We start from the raw sequence: 16461 nt of genomic DNA, 5'->3' as shown, positions 1-16461 counted from the left end.
ATATCTGGACTCACAGAAGGCAAGACTGAACCTGCAGGGCCCTCTGTCCTCACCACTCCACAGATGAGGAGACCAGGCTCACAGAAGCCTTGCCCAGCTCCGTGGCTCTCAAGTGGCTGGTCTAGGACTCACACTCCAGTCTTGTGGAGTCTGCAGAGCCTGCTGCTCCTTCTGGATGCTTCTACCTGGTTGCACACAGAATCTCTGGGGCTCATCTTCCAAACGGAGTGTTCTGGGGGGTGAACCCCAGGAGGCTATATTTTTACAATGCTCCTTAGGCGATTCCACTCACAGCTGTGAGATCCCTGGCTAATCCAGGACCTTCCTTGGACAGAGCAGGAAATGAAGACTCACAGAGGTAATGTCATCCTGGTGACAGTCCCTGGGACCATCTGTAATAGAGGACACTGCCAACCTATGACTGGTGGAGGACCGGGGTGAGAGATTGGGGGCCTGGGACCTGTGGTGGCCCACAGGGCTGGCTCTGAAGGAGGCCCTGTCTCACCCCCTCCCCAAGATGAGGTTGGAATCTGCTTACTGAGTAGTCAGTGGGAGTGAGGGGACATGATTTCATCAGAGGAAGTGGCCTCAGTCTTCTGGAGGTGGAAGCAAGCAGACGGTCTTCCTTTCTCCTTTCTCAGTTTCCTCCCCCATCTTAACAATTTTCTTCCCCACTTTGCCCACAGCCAGCCCAGCAGCCCCCACCCTCTCTCTTTTCTTACCCCTCCTCCCAGGCCTGAGAGGAGAGGTTCTGCATTTTCATGGAGTCTCCTTATCTGAGCCAGGCCTTAAACCTCCATTGCCCCATTTTTGGCTTTAAAACATTCTGTGATGGATGTATCGTTATCTCCATTTTACTTATGGGGAAACTGAGGCACAGAGCCTTAATGTCCTAGAGTCCTCTGGGCTGTGAAAGGTGCTTGGGTGAATTGGTAACAGCTGGAAAGGTGGGCAGAAGAGAGGACAAAGGACCCACTGGCTTCTTGGCAGGGCCTCCAGAGTGTGGCTTTCTCTGTCTGAGGTATGAGATCTGGGTTCCATTCTTGCCTTGCCCCACTGGCCGTGGGACCTGGCTGGACAGTCTCTTCCCTGCCAGGCTGTCCTAGGAGAGGACAGACTCCACCAGGGGGTGTCACTGCCCATTCTGTTGAGTAGCACAGAACTTTTACAAAACAGGCTCTGGATAACTTTCACGTCGTACCAGCTTTCAGGTGCCTCGGGCCCTGCTGCTTCCACATATGGTCTCCTTAGATGCAAGTTGCACATTTCACGTCATGTTTAGGCCTTTGGACCCATTTGGATCCTCATGAGTCTAGAAGTTGTGAGGTTGATTTCTGCTCAGGGATGGTGTGTGGTCTCCTGGTTTGTTCATCCTCCTTCTGCCAGCAGGAATCAGAGGGCCTGGGAATCAGCCTTCGGCTGTGGCTCTACTCAATGAGGGGCTTTTGGGAAGAGGAGGGCCTGGAGTTTTGTGATTCAAAGATGAGCAGAGCCTAAATGCAGCCCTTTAGCCCAGCAGGTGGCCATGGGGAAGAGGTCAGAAGCAGTGTGATCAGCAGCAGGACAGAGTGAGGGCAGGAGCTGCGGCCTGTATTTTGGGAATCACCGTCTTAGATCGTCCCCAAGTTCTCCCAAGCTACCATTCTCCCTTCCTCATTGGCCATGTCTATCACTGCCCCAACTCCTTGCCCCCGATGGCATCTCACCCAGTTCTTGTTTTCCCCCCCAAGATAAGGAATAAGACAAAGACATCTGCTCTCACTACCTCCATTCATTATGCTGGAGATGTAGCCCATGCAATTAGGCAAGAAAGAAATAACAGTGTTCTAAGTGTATTTTCTTAGATCCTGTATTTATGTATTTGGCATCCATTCATCAAAGGGCCAATTGTACTAACTATATTTTCTTGTATTCTGTATGTTTGATGGTCTGGCATTTGTGGCCTTACTGACTGGGGAGAGACTGCCCCTCCCAGGGCTAGCTAATTCTTAGAGACAGCAAAGGGCTCTCCTGGGAGCATACCTTTCAAATGCAAACTAACCAATCCTGGGCCCATACTCTAAATGACTTCCTTTACCTAACACTCAGGCAATATTTTCCCTGTCCTAAATCGACCCTGGGCCAGGTACCAGGCAACCAGAAACAGCACCTATGGCCCAAAGCCCACTAGAATTAGTCAAACTAGCCCATCCTAAACTGTTTCCTCTGTCTCTCCTTGCCTTTCCAGCATAAAACACAAGAAAGACTGTGGCCTATGTTGTCTCCCCTTTCTTACTTCTGTCCCCTGTATTTATGTATTTGGATGTGTGGCAGGTGGCCGTGTATGGTGTGGAATGACCTCTCCCCTTGGGCAATGTAGGCAATAAAAACCTTTCAATGGCGTTAGCCTTTCTGTGTCGTCACTCAGTCACCTCTATAAATTAAAATCTCACATGCAACAATTGAGACAAAGGGCATCCAGATTGGAAAGGAAGAAGTAAAAACTGTCTTTCTGCACAGATGACTAGATTGTTTATGTACAAGACCCAGTGGAATCTACAAAATGCCGCTGGAACTTTAAGTGAGTTAAGCAAGGTTGCAGGATACAAGATCAGTATACAAAAATCAATTGTATTCCTATTTACTAACAACAAAGAATTAGAAATCGAAATGAAAACAATAAAATTTATAACAGCATCAAAAAAATGAAATACTTAGGAATAAATATGTCAGATGTGCAAGATCTGAACACTAAAACCTACAAAACATTGCTGAGAGAAATTAAAGAAGACTAATAAATGGAGATTTCATACATGAGCCAACTCAATACTGGTAAGATGTCAATTCTCTCAGAATTAATATGTAAATTCAATACAATCTCAATCAAAATCCCAGTAGGCCTTTTTTAGATATTGATGAGCCAATTCTAAAATTCCTATAGAAAGTCAAAGTACCTAGAATAGCCAAAAAACTTTGAAATTGAAGAACAAATTTGGAAGATTTGCACTATTTGACCTCAGGACTTATTGTAAAGCTACTGATGTACTGGCATCAAGATAGACACATAGATCAATGGAACAGAACAGAGAGTACAGAAGTAGACCCATACATATATGGTCAATTAATTTCCAACAAAAATGCAAAAACAATTCAGCGGAGAAAGGATAGTCTTTCAAACAAATGGTGGTAGAACAATTGGACATTTATATACAAAAAAATTAACGTCATACTTTGCTTTATGTACAAAAACTAACCCAAATGAATTGTAGGCCTAAATTTAAGTCCTGAAACTACAAAACTCAAGAAAATGACATAGGAGAAAATCTTTGTGACCTTGGGTTAGGCGGAGATTTCTTCAACACCAAAAGCATGATCCCTTAAAGAAAATACTGATAATTTGATATTCATTAAAATCAACTTCTGTTCTTCAAAAGCTACTATCCAGAAAATGAAAAGACAAGTTCTACCTTGGAAATAAGATTTTCAGATCACATTACTGACAAAGGACTTGTATTCAGAATGTACAAAGAACTCTCAAAATTTGATAAAACAAAAGCTCAATTTTAAAAATGAGCAAAAGATTTGAATAGATACTTCATCAAAGAAGATATATGGGTAACCAATAAGTACGTGAAAAGACGTGTAACATCATTAGTCACTAGGGAAATGCAAATGAAAACCACAATGAGATACCATCATCCATCTATTAAGTGGCTAACATTCAAAGACCGACAATACCAACTGCTGACAAGGATGTGGAGCAACTGGAACTCTCATACACTGCTGGTGGGACTGTGAAACAGTACAACTACTTTGGCCATTCCTTCCAAACTGAAACCCACACCTACCATGTGACCTAGTCAGACCACTCACCAGTATCACGGTTTTGACCAACAGTCAGCATCACCTGGGAACTTGAGGGAAATGCAAATCCTCAGGCTCCACCTCAACCTGCTGAGGTTTGAGGACCACTGCCCTGGGGCAAGGATACTGACATTGACTGAGGACCTGCCTTGTGTGTTACCTTTACTTTTCACAGCAACACTGTGAGAAGAAGGAATTTTATTCCCACCTGAGAGAGGAAGAGACTGAGGCTCAGAGAGGCCACCTCACTCACTCCGGTTCCCTCCACTGGGCTGGTCTAGAGTTTGGGTTACACTCAGGTCTGTCGGCTTTGTGAGGTTGGTGCTTATCCAAATGACTGCTCCCACCCTCGACAGTTTAACCTCTCTCCTTTCCCCTCTCCTCACACAGCCCTTCCTAGAGAGAGTGGTTCATCGGTGCTTCATTCAGAAGGCCACTTATCAAGGCCTGGGGAAACAATGGCAGGAGGGATGTGAGTGTGGCCCCTGAGATGAGGCAGTCCACCTGAGGCACAGAAAGAAGACAAGTGGGCCGTCTGTGTGCCTCTGCTGACATCAGCACTGTTTACTTCCTCCCGTTTTCCACCTGGAGGAGGGGCCCAGAGAGGATTTCTCCTGCCTCCAGGAATCAGAGTCCAGCTGGGAAGGGAGGACCCTCGTGTGAAACAAGTAGAGGGAGGCTCGGGCCTCACAAAGTTAATGTTGAAACAGGCGGGGATGACATCTCCGAATTCTGTGCACTGGGTGCTTTGCAATTGTATTAACTGTGTCCTCTTACTTGCTGATTCTTGATGCTCTGACATCTGGGGCCTCAGCGACCAGGCAGAGACCACCCCTCCCAGAGCTAGTGAATTCTTAGAGATAGCAAGCTACTTGCCCAGGAGCATGCCTTTCCTATGCAGACCAATCCGTCCAGAGCCCACATGAGAAACACCTCCTCTATTGGGCTCTTATGCCACAAGAGGGCACTATGCCTTCGCCCTGTTCACCCCAGGGCCAGGGACAGCTCCTAATCCCCAGAACCCACAGAAATTATTCTAACTAGTTAATCCTAAACCTGCTACTCAGCCTCGCCTTGCCTTTCCCATGGAAACTATAAGAAAGTCTCCTGCCACATTTCCCCTCACTCTCTCTGCCTGATCCTGGTGCCTCCCCACAGGGCCCTGCGTGGAGTGCTGCAACTCCTGTTTCCAGGGATCTGTGATTATAAACTCCTTCCTTCATGACAGTCATTTCTGTGTCTGTGTGTCTTACCATACTCGATTAAAACAAATCCATGGTGTATTTTAAAATAGCACTTAACTCTCCCAACAAGCCCAGGAGTTACGCAGGGTCTATTATGGTTCTCCTTTACACAAGAGGAAGCTGAGGTCGAAAGTGAAATTATCAGTCTTGACTGAGTTCACATTGCCAGTAAATGTCTGCAGTGGTGTTGGGTCTGAGCCCAGAGCCTGTGCTCCTGACCACTTCCCCGTGCAGTGACAATAGTCAGCAACCCTCTAGGTCACATTAACAATGAAGTGTCCCCTTTTCTGTGTTGTCTTCTTGCTGCACAGGGCGATGCTTGAGGACTGACTGGGGCACTGGCTCATGGAGCTTTGTGTCCTCGTCACCTGGCATAGTGCGTGGGGCAGTCAGTGCTGACTGAATATGTGTGGAAAGAAAGAACGGAGAGGCCCTTAAAGGATGCGTATCAGGTGAAGGCGATGCATGTAGCTTTCCAGGCCATGGGCAGTGTTTTCTGTGTCACCTCATTCTGTCCTCACTCAGACCCTCTCAGGGAGTACTGTCATTATCCTTCCTTTACAGACGAGAGGACTGAGGCTCTGGGGAGGGAAGTCATTTCCCCAGCAGTCTGACTCCAGTGCCTGCCATCTGTGGTTTCTGCCTCTGTCATCTTCACAAGTTTCATTTCTCATGTAAGTGAGACCTCCTCACCTGTCAGCCTCCTTCTCATGCCACCAGGCTGCCTTTCAGCTCCTGATCCATCTGACAAATGCCAACTGAGCTTCTAGAGGATGAGAGCAGAGGCCTGGGAACTGGGTAGGAAGGCTGACCCCTGACCTTGCTGAGCTCCCAGCTGGGAGAAGAGAAAGGATACTCACAAAGAATGGAAACAGGAGACCTCTGTCTCCCTTCCGCTCAGAGCAGTGGTGTGCTGGTAAATGTCCAACAAACAGCTCTCCAGAAAGAAGCCCTGATTTGTAGCATCTGCCAGTTTCCATGGTGTAAATACTCCCACAATAGTGATAGAACTCCTGTACGGACTGAATGTTGTGTCCCCCCCAAATTCACATGTTGAAGCCCTGACCCCCAGTGCCGCTTCATTTGGAGGTGGGGCCTCTAAAGAAATAATTAAGGTTAAACGAGGCCATGGGTGGGGCTGATCTAACAGGATTAGTGTCCATATAAGAAGTGACTCAAAGTGCTGCTCTCTCCTTGTCCAACCACATGCACTGAACACGGCCATGTGAACACAGAGTGAGATGATGGCAGCCGCCTACAAGCGTAGAGAAGAGTTCTCAGAATGAAACTACTCTGCTGGCACCTTAATCTTGGACTTCCCATCCTCTAGAACTGTGAGAAATAAATTTCCGCTGTTTAACTCACTCGGTCTGTGGTATTCTGTCATGGCAGCTGAGCAGACTAACGTAACTACCAGTGTGAAGTCGCTGAATGTGGAGTTGGCAGAAATGTGCAGCACGCGCCATTGTCTAGTGTTCCCACTGCACAGACACAAGAGCATGACAACCTCAAGTCACAGATGATGGTGAGACGTGGAAAAATATGTAGGCCGTGATGAGTTTCCTTCATTTTTTTATATGCTTTATTTGATTGTAAGCTTATATTATTTAATTTTTTCTTGATTAAAAACATTTTTTATGGTGGTAAAATATTCACAACATTAAATTCACCACTTTAACCATTTTTAAGTGTACAGTTTAGGGGCATTAAGTACATTTTCCCTGTTGTGTACCAACTGACTGACAACGTATGCCAAAATTTAACAGTTGGCTCCGGCACACCACTGTCCGTGGCTTCTCCCAAGTGGTCCCCAGGTAGGTTGACAAATATAGAAGAAAAAGCCATGGAGTGATTTTGTCTTTGTGCATTTCACAAAATTCAAATTTAAGATGAATTATGATTGACACACAAATCCTCGTTTTTCTTTTTCTCTTCTGGGAAAGATTGGTGATGAGCTAACATCTGTTGCCAATCTTCCTCTTTTTTTTTCCCTTCCCTTTCCCTGCCCCAGTACATAGTTGTAAATCCTTCTAGTTCTTCTAAGTGAGCTGCCACCACAGAATGGCTAGTGACAGACCAGTGGTGTGGTTCTGTGCCCAGGAACCGAACCCGGGCTGCCAAAGTGGAGTGTGCTGAACTTCAACTGCTAGGCCATCAGGGCTGGCTTTTCTTTTCTTTTTTTGTAATATGTTTTTAGTCAGCTTTCACTCTGAAAGGCTGAGCATGTGCTTACGGGGCCTGAACTGGCAAATCGATCTCATCTGAGGTGAAGGTGAGCTCATCTCAGCCCACAGAACTTCAAGCCATTGCGTGTCACTGGCCCATGGTATTTATTTTTGGTTTAAAACAACAGAAGTTTGTTCCCTCATAATTCTGGAGCCCAGAAGTCCAGAATCGAGGTGTCAGCAGGGCTGTGCTCCCTCTGAAGGCTCTCGGGGAGGATCCTCCCTGCCTCTTCTGGCTTCTGGTGGCCCCAGCTCTCCTCGGTGTCCCTTGGCTTGTAGATGCATCACTCACTCCCACGTCTACTTCTTAGTGTTACGACCGGGCTTCACTATATTCCCAGTTCACAAAAGTGGACCAAGGGCTCTAGGGCGGTACACTGAAGGGGACATAAAAATCGTGATGAAAATAGTTAACACTGAAATGCAGACAACATCATGCAGGTGACAGTGATTGAGACCCGGAGAGGACGGAGGGAGGGAGGTTGTGTCTGCTGAGACGAGTGAGTGAGGACAAAGTCTTCCCCGAAGTCCAGGGCTGATGTCAGCAAACTGGAAGTTAGCACCCCTGCCATCCTTGTCCCCAGTACATAACCTGTCACAGGACTCTATCAAATTGTGGTCTCTGTGGAAAGTTAATTTTTGGGTACAAGAAAAAGCAATGTTCTTCAGTACAGATTTGTTTCTAAAGCTGGAGAAGATACCAAAATCACTGGGTATGACTCAGTGTTGTGCTTCCTATAGCCAAACAGGATACAAGGCCCCCTGGTGGACCCAGGATGACATTGCTGGCCCTGATGTGATAGACGTAGCCCATTTTCCCTCCCACCTCCACCCTGCACGCTTGTTCCCCCCTGCTCTTACTGGGGCTCACAGACTGACTCTCGGTTGCACTCAGACAATGGGAACCAGCAGGATCCTCATCAGAGAGAGGTTGAGGGGGGAGGTGGCCGAGGGTGTATCTCCTTGTCCCCTGCCTGGGCGTGCCCTGCAGGGTTGTGGTCAGGGTCACTGCGGGCCGCCACCTTCCTTTCCGACAGTAGGCCTCCCCTACCTGTGGGGCCCAGGCCAGAGCAGGGTCTCCAGAGGCCCATATGCCTTATGTCAAAATATTTAAAACTTATCAATCAAGCTCAAAATCTTCTAAATAAGAGGTTCTCTATCTGTCTGTTCTGAGGCATATACCTTCATGATACAGAACTGAGAAATATACGTTTCTATACAAATGAAAGCAAAACAAAGACCACTGTATTTCATTATTGTTGCAGGAGCCTGGATGTTCTGCTAATGGGCTGGTGATATTTGCAGGACTTTTAAAGACATACGGAGTTCTTAAATTATTACATATTCATTTTGTAAAATTTATTTGTTTACCTTCACTCAGTAAAATCACTAAATATGCTGTTATAATCAATATTTTCATATAATTTGTTTTCTATTGACCGTAATGCCAAATTAGACAAGCTTTCTTGAATCACTGTAGTTCTGAGGTAGTTCTATTTTATTAATTTCCATTTGGAGAAACTTCTCTCTGTTGAGGCAGCAACAACTGGAATTGTCAATTCTATTCTTAAAGGAATCCTTAGATTTGGGAACGTCGTGCCTTTTACACAACATGTGTCGCGGCGGGGTCACACATCAGAAGTTATCAATATTGCAGGAGATATTACAAAATGTTAACCACTTCACCACTAGGCCACGGGGCTGGCCCCAATTTTAACCACTTTTTAAGGCAACATCGGTCGCTTGCTTCATGCATATGTCAAACCCATCTGTATGCTATATGCATATACAATGTATATATATACACACATTTGCATGTATATAGATATGTGATAAGAATTATTTATTTTTACTCATTTTTAATTGAGGTAACATTGGTTTATAATATTATAAATAAGAATTGTTTAAAGTTCTGCAATTGCCGTTTGCAACTGTTACGCACAGGATGCTAATTTGTGAGTGTCTCTGGAACTCTGAATTGGAACATGAAGAGAAGAAAGAAAGTGGACGTTTGACTCAACCTGGAGACAATTATTTGTTATGCAAAACCTGTTGCATTCAAGTTATCTGAGAAAAAGATTTCACAAGTTAATTAATTCGTCCTTTCTGTTACACATGCACCTCCTCTGCTTGCTTGCTTCACACAGGCCCATGCAGATAGTCTTCTGTGTCAGCGAGGGCACAACCCCCAGACCCTTATGGCATTTGGGTCCGGTGCCCTTTGTGCCAGGACATGGGGCATCTGTTGGGAGAAGCACTTCTCTGGGTATTGAAGGATGTCAGTCATGAGATCCTTCCTTATAGATGACAGGTTTCCCTGGGCCAGCACTGGGTGCCGGATTCCCAGTGACCCAGATGTCTACGTGTCTTTTATAAATCCACTTGTGTATTTATGTCCAAGACCTTCTAGAACCTGAGACCAGGGTAGGGTCCTTCTTGCCTGACTCTAGGGGCAGTGCTGGTCGCAGCCCCCTGTCAAGCAGCCCTCTCTGCATGGAGCGCGCTCCCTCCCCGCTGCCCCTCCCCCTCTTCCTCTCTGGACTGTGACCTGGAGATGTAACTGCAGACTTGCTGGACTGGCCTTGGGCCACCACTCTGTCCCTTACAGTGTTCCTGCCCCCTGGCCACTCCTTCCTCTAGAAGTACTCCCGTTCTTAAGCTCTCTTCCAATTGCCTTCATCTGAGAGAGCCATCTGCTTCTGGCCGGGACCTGCCCTGCTTCATGACTGGACAAAGGCACGCGGAGTACGAATGCACTGTTGGCAGATGTGTGGTGGGTATAAGGGGAGAAGTGCTCCACAGCTCGTTGTTCTATTTATTGCTGGAACGCCTGCTACAGGAGAGCAGAGCCACAAGGCAGATTGGAAAATGTGGACAGGAAGAAAAGGGGTTTCTAGTCCACAAAAGAAATTGTATCTTATGAGTTTTCATTCTCGGACCTGAGGTGCACGGGATGAAGTAAATCCTACTTGTGCTGTTACAAATAAACCCTAATGCCTGTGGTTTAACACAGTGGAAGTTCAGTCCTGGACCATATAGCATTCCAGCGTGGATGTTCCTGGTCAAAGGCTTCCTGGGCATCTCTCCTCCAATCGGTGATTCGGGGACCCAGGCTCTTCCCTCCCACAGCTTCACCTCCTCTAGTTCCTAAGGGTCCTCTCCATTCATCTGGCAAACGAGGAGACAGAGTGTGGAAGATTGCACAAGATGTCTTACAGCACTTCCTCTGGAGGTGATGATTTCACTTCCTCCCACACGACGCTGACCAGAAATCAGTTGTCTGACCCCCACCTGTCCCAGAGAGGCCAGGAAGTGCATTTACTTGTGGGACCAGGATTAGGGTTAGGCAATGAGGCACTCCACTCAGACGGAAGATTTAAGGGGGTGCCATAAACCTAGCAGATTTTAAAAGTATTATTGCTGAGTTTGCTTCCATTAAAACCGGGAAGGTAAATTTATAATAAATTCTGGTTTGGGTATAAATAAAATATTTAAGCTAAAATAGTGTGAATTTTAACAGACTTCCTTTTCAATTTTTCAATATTTTATCAGCTACTTAATGTTCTGTTAAAACCATTAACCATTAAAAATACTCGAAAACACGTATATAGGAGCCCATACTTTTGTGTGTCTGGTAGGAAACAGCTCCAGGTTTTGAGGTATATGTAACAGTCTGCCAAATCTCCACACTTTATTTTTCATTCTGTATTCATTTCATTTTTCATCCTTCTACTTTAAAAATGATTGCCTTTAAGACTGGACACTTTTCTCTGCGTACAGTTCTCCTTGTGTCCCCAGGTTGTGGTAGGTCATGTTTTCCTTCTTGTTGCTTTCTAAGTGGTTTATTTCCCTTTTAACTTCTTTTTGATTCAAGAGTTATCTAAGCGTGTGTCTCTTCATTTCCAAGTACGTGCGGTTAAAATTTTTTGGTCCCATTTTAACATAAAATGGCTTTATTGAGCTGTAATTCACATACCACACAATTCACTCATTTAAAGTGTACAGTTTACTGAGTTTTGGTATATTACATTAGTAATTTTTTAAATGTGGTAAAATATACGTAACATAAAAATTTCCATTTTAACCATCCTTTAGTGCACAATTCAGTGTTGTGACTTACATTCACAGCGTCGTACAACCATCACCACTATCTATTTACAAAACTTTTCCATTACTACAAGCAGAAACTTCTTTCTTTGCATGTGGATATCCAGTTGTCCCAGCACCATTTATTGATGAGAACTTGTGTAGTTTTTTGCTTATTGCTCTGGGGATTATAATATATATGTGTGTATATATATATACTTCATTTTTCATGGTCTAGTTAGAATTAATATTTTACCACTTGAAGTGAAATGAAGAAACCTTTCAACCATATACATGCCTTTAACTGCCCTTTCATGTTGTAATTGTCATAGGTCTTAAATCTACAATCAGAAAAAATCCCACTGGATAACGTTATAATTTTTCTTTCAACCGTTACATATATTTCAAAGAATTTAAAAGGAGAAAAATAATCTCTTATACTCCCTGGGATAATTACTGTTTCTGTTGCTCACCCTACCTTCCTGAGGTTCCCAGTTTCCCTGTGAAGAACTTCTTCAGCATTTCTTTTAGAGCAGGTGTGCTGGCTATGAATTCAGTTGGTTTTCTTTCACTGGAGAATATATTTAGCTGTTATTACTGAAGGATGTTTTCTCTGGGTATAGAATCCTGGGTTGACAGTTCTTTTCTTTCAACCCTTTAAACATGTAGTTCTGCTATCTTCTGCCCTCCACTGTTTCTGATGAGAAATCTGCAGTCTTTTGAATTATTTTCCCCCTGTATGTAATGTTTTGTTATCCTCCGGCTGCTTTTAAGATTTCTTTCTTTATCTTTAGTTTTTAGGAGTTTGATTATGATCTCTCTGGACACGGTTTTCTTTGAGTTATTCTATCTAGGGTTCACTGAACTTCTTAAATCTTTAAATTTATGTCTTTGATCACATCTGAGAAGTGTTCAGCCGTTGTTTGTTCAAATATTTATTTCTGCATTGATCTCTATCTCCTCTTCTTACAGAACTCCAATGGCACATATGTTAGACCTCTTTATAGTGTCCCATGGGAACAGAGTTTCTAAGGCTCTGGTCATTTTTTAAATCTTATTTTTCCTGGCTGTTCAGGTTGTATAATTTCTTTTGGTCTATTTTTAAGTTTACTGATTCTTTCCTCTCTCATCTCCATTCTGCTATTGAACTCTTCTAATTAACTTTTTGTTTCTGGTATCATATTTGTCAGCTTTTTAAAATTTCCATCTGGCTCTTTTTTGTGGCTTTTATTTTCTGCTGAGAATGTCTGTCTTTCCATTCATTTCAAGACTGTTCACCTTATTTCATAGAGCGTGGTCATAATAGCCATGTTAAAGTCTTTGTCTAACAATTCCGACAGTTGTGTCATTTTTTAGGGTTAGTGTCTTTTACCTTGAGGGTTGTCAAGATTTCCCTGTTTCTTTGTATACTGAGTAATTTTGGATTATATCCTGGACATTTTAAGAATTATTCTATGAGATGCTGGGTCTTATTAAAACCCTTTGGAGGATGTGGATTCCTCTGTTTTGGCAGACAGTTGAGCCGACAAAGTTCAGACCACAGTCCCAATGTGCTGTCTGTGTGCTGTGGTTCCACTGCCATTTTCATTTTCAAAAGCTTGGCTGTGGTGTTTGGATGTGTCCTGGGAATGCATCCCACCCCCTTCCACTCCTCCAGCCGCCTCCACTGCCCGTGGGCCATTCTGAGACCCGGGTGGGGACTTACATCACAGCGTAGTTCTCAGAGTCTTTGATATGTCTTCATGGCTCAGTTCCATGTATGTGTATCTTGGAGGTGGGCTTGGGACTTCATATGCAGCTTACGGAATCCCTTTCTCAAGCTTCCTCCTTTTGAAGACAGAAAGCCAAAGTCTTAGTTTCCTCATGCGCTTCTTGTGATACGCTTCCAGTGACTGCATCTGCCCCTCGGGGGAAGCAGTGGGAGGAAAGGGAGAGAAAAAAGCAGGGAATCCTCCCCGCACTCTTTTGACTACAAGGGCTCCCTTTGCCAGTTTCTATGGTCAGAGAGAGGGATGTTTTTCTCTCTCCTACTTTCTCTGTCAGTGTGGGCATGTCTGCTGTTGTTGCTATATTGCTACTACAGCCATGAAAGGGCATCTTTGGGATAGGGTCTTGCCTCAGAGCACTGTTGGGTGGGATTAAAAATAAAACCAGGGGGGCTGGCCCAGTGGTATAGTGATTGAGTTTGGCACTCTCTGCTTCAGCGGCCCGGGTTCACAGGTTCAAATCCTTGGCGTGGACCTGCACCACTCATCAAGCCATGCTGTGGTGGCAACCCACATACAAAGTAGAGGAAAGATTGGCACAGATGTTAGCACAGGGCCAATCTTCCTCAAGCAAAAAGAGGAAGATTGGCAATGGATGTGATCTCAGGCCCAATCTCCCTCACCAAAAAAACAAAACAAAAACAAAAACCAGGGTTTCCCCTCTACTTACCCTGTCCTAGTCCTCCGAGCAGAAAAAGGAGCTTTCTCTTGGAGCTGCTTCTTCCCGTGCCTGCTATGCAGTTCTGGGATTCAGGATGCTCTGAGTCTGAGCTAGGAGATACGGGAGGATAAAAAACAAAACCTTAAACTCACTGCCATATCTTTCCTTGAGTTTTGAATTCTCTCTCCAATCTGTCTGCTATGATTTACTTCTCAGAGTCCCCCAGTAACTGCGTGATGGATTCTGTCCAGGGTTTAGTTGCAATCATTGGAGAGATAGGGTGGGGTGCGTTTCCTCCATCTTAACCAGAACTAGCACTCCTACCTTGATCTTTTAAACCCCACAGGTTAGGCATTGTTGTTACTGTTTTATAAGCTCAATATTTGCTTTGATTTACCTACATGCTGACTTCTTTTTCCTCACCATTCCCTTTTGCACCTCAGACCTTACTTCTTTCTGTTACTTTTATTTTGCCTGAAAATGTCTTTATTTTGCTAGGGTTCTAGAAAATAATTTATCCGGGCATGTAATTCTAGGTCGACATTGTTTTTTCTTCACAATTCCAAGATAACATGGCACGGTTGTTTGGATTCCGTTGAGAAGTTACCTCTGTCTGTTTGCTACTATTCTGTAGATACTATTTTTTTTTTATTTTGCCTGCTATTAATGTCTTCTTTTTGTCTTTGGTATTTTACAGTTTTACTAGAATGTTTCTGGTGTGGACTTCTTTTTATTTATTATGCTTAGAATTTATTGGGCTTCTTGAATCAGTACCGGAAAATTCTCAGCCATTGTCTCTTCAAATACTTCTTATTTCCCAGTTTCTCTAGTCTCTCTTTCTAAAGTCATATTATTCGACATGTCAGACTTTCTTACTCTTGCCTTTTACGCCTGACTTTTCTTCATATTTTTATTCTCTGTGTGTCCATGCTGCACTCTGACAATATCTTTGGACCTATCTCCAGTTGTTTCTAACTTGTTTAATTTATCCATTTAGTTTTTTATTTCAGTATTTATATATTACATTACTAGAGTTTCTGTCTGTGGGTTTTTTTTTTTCTGCCTGATCACTTTTACATGCTCTTGTTTCATATTTCCAATATCTTTTCTTTCTTTAAACATATTATTTTATGACCCGTATGAGGTAATTCTACTAGCAGTCCTTGAGGGTCTAGTTCTGCAGTTAATTGTTTCTGCAGTCCTCTTGCTCATGATCACTTGTTTTGCTGTGTTTGATGATTTTTTTTTTTTTTTTTTTGCTGAGGAAGATTCGCCCTGAGCTAACATCTGTGGCAATCTTAATCTATTTTGTATGTGGGTGGCCACCACAGCATGACTGAGGAGTGGTGTAGGTCTGCACTGGGGATCCGAACCTGCAAACCCAGGCCAGCAAAGTGGAGCATGTGAACTTAACCACTAGGCCACAGGGCAGTCCCCTTGATGATTTTTTTTTTTTTTTTAAATTGAGATTTCTTCTTACTTGGAACCTAATCTGTGGGGATTCTTTGAGGTCTGGGTGTAAGTGGCTTCTTCTAGGGGGATCTGTGTTTACATCCGCCGGGTGTAGGTGTACTACCCCTCGAGGGTCACTTTAGACGACGTGATTGGCTTTGTATTTTTGAAGCTTCACAGGCACTATGAATTCTGGCGTAAACCCTTGAGAGTGTGGATGAGTGGTTAGGGATGCTCGGGGGAGATATTTTTCATTCTTTTCTTTAAAGCCATGCCTGAAAAATCAATCCCCACTCCCTCCCTCTTCAAGGCAGTTCCCTTTCTTCTGGTTCACTACCTGAGGGTCTAGGGAAATGCAAACTTCTAGTCCTTAACAGAAAAGGCCTGAGTGTGGGTGTGGGCTGGACTGCGGAGGAGGGGCCCAGGGTCACCCAGGGGCAGGCGCAGACGGTCTGGTGGTCGGGTGCTGGGGACGCACTGCTGAACTGCAGTGGGGTGAGGTTGGGGAAAGCAGCAGCAGCTGACCGCGGGTGGAGGTATTCACGGGGGTGGGTGTGCCGGTGGGGTGGCGGGGTCCTGAGGGCCATCTGGGGAGGGGCGAACTTGGGTCCCAGGCTCCGGAGTGGGCTGCTGGGCCAGCTGCTGTGGGCGAGGGCAGGGTTGCGGGACCGGGTATGGAGCAGGTGGGGGTCGCGGACGCGAGCGGGTCACAGGTCTGTCCTCCTCCTGCAACCCCTGCAGCGCCTCCGAGGATGCTCTCCTCTCTGCGGAGCTGGCGTCTCCTGCTGAGGAACTTCCAGGGAGGCCCGGAGGCAGCCGCGCCGTCGGGCCCCTCGGCAGAGGGTGTCAGCGGCGCCACCTGCTGGCGCCCATAGCTCCCTGCGCGCCTCCGAAGCGCGGCCCCCGCGGAGCGCCGCCTGGTGGTCCTCGCGCGCCTGGCCTCCCGCCCGGCCGGCTCCGGAGGGTCTGTCCGCACCGCCCCAGCGAGGCCGCTGGGCGGCGCGTGCGTGCTGGCCCAAGCTGCTGGCAGCGGCCCCCTCTCCCTCCCCCTAAGACACCTCTGCCGCCCAGCTCTTCCACCTAGAGCATGATCTCCGAGACTGGGCTCTGAGAAGGGTCCTGGACCGCTGATCTCCAGGGCTGCGTCCAGCCATGTCCCTGCAGTGCGCGCCACAGCTCAGCAT

Source organism: Equus quagga, chromosome 7 (genome assembly GCF_021613505.1).
Source record: "Equus quagga isolate Etosha38 chromosome 7, UCLA_HA_Equagga_1.0, whole genome shotgun sequence".
In the NCBI taxonomy this organism is placed as follows: Eukaryota; Metazoa; Chordata; class Mammalia; order Perissodactyla; family Equidae; genus Equus; species Equus quagga.
The sequence above is the reverse complement of the archived record's forward strand: the minus strand, read 5'-3'. Positions refer to the sequence as shown.